The sequence below is a fragment of the Camarhynchus parvulus genome, chromosome 5 (genome assembly GCF_901933205.1).
Source record: "Camarhynchus parvulus chromosome 5, STF_HiC, whole genome shotgun sequence".
NCBI lineage: Eukaryota > Metazoa > Chordata > Aves > Passeriformes > Thraupidae > Camarhynchus > Camarhynchus parvulus.
In genome coordinates, this window is record NC_044575.1 from 31,686,345 (window position 1) to 31,687,227 (window position 883).

Sequence of the window (883 nt, forward strand, 5' to 3'; positions counted from 1 at the left end):
TTTCTCAGCACGTGTTCCTCACTAGAAGAAAATGCTGTTACCTTTAAGCTTTGTCAAAATTTACATTAAAATACTTGTATGAGGACTGTGACGTTATGTTTTAAAAAGGAAAAAAAAGGTGTTAAGTCACAAAATGCGGTAATAAATATTTCATTTTTGATTTTTTGCTAGGCTTTTGTGTTTTTAATCATGTTTAGGAGAGTCTGAGGTTATCATGAGAGATGTCTTAAAAATATTTCTTATCAGCATCGAGAAGAAATGCTGGAAAAATCAGAAGCAAGTTTGTCATTGCATTAATAGAATAATTGAATGAAACGCCATCTGAAGTTATATATTTCTGCTGATTACTGACATTAGATTTTTGCCAGATTAAACAAAATTTGAAATATTGTTTCACCAGCTTGCATTTCAGAGGTGTGTCTAATACTTGTACTACCTGCTACGAGCATAGGAGCTGAGCTTGAGTGGCGAAGGCCCGGACATGGGATGACTAATGCCAAGTGTGTACATGTATGCGTGTGTACATCCATAGCCACAGCAGACCTTACCTCCAGGTATTGAGCTCAGAAGCAAAGAATGGCTTTATTGCAGGAGTAGGTTTAGAAGTTTTAGGAGAAGAAAAGAAGCTTTGACTCCAATGGGAATTTTTCCTATGTGAGAATTGCATAAGCTAGCTTTTTGAGATGGTTTTACTCCTTTTGTTGTCTTCAGCTGTTTTCAGAAAAAAAAAAAAAACAAAAACAAACCAACCAAACCAAAACAACAAACCATCAGCTAATGACAGAAGAATGTTGATTTGACATTTTGTATACAAATAGCTGGAGTAGAATCGTGGTTAAAGGTTTGTTTTTTTCTTAAACCAAAGCTTCTGGCATTTTGAAGC

General features: G+C 35.1%; 1 protein-coding gene across 6 annotated transcripts in view; it reads left to right on the top strand.

Annotated features, from left to right (window-relative positions):
• The window catches only part of MEIS2 (Meis homeobox 2), a 173,736-nt gene extending 173,571 nt beyond the window's left edge, over window positions 1-165 (top strand). For all 6 annotated transcript variants that reach the window (XM_030950532.1, XM_030950534.1, XM_030950536.1 and 3 more), the window contains exon 13: window positions 1-165. This exon is cut by the window's left edge and continues 1,284 nt beyond it. The gene's annotated coding sequence lies outside the window, so the exon portion shown is untranslated.
• Window positions 166-883: the final 718 nt, after the last annotated feature.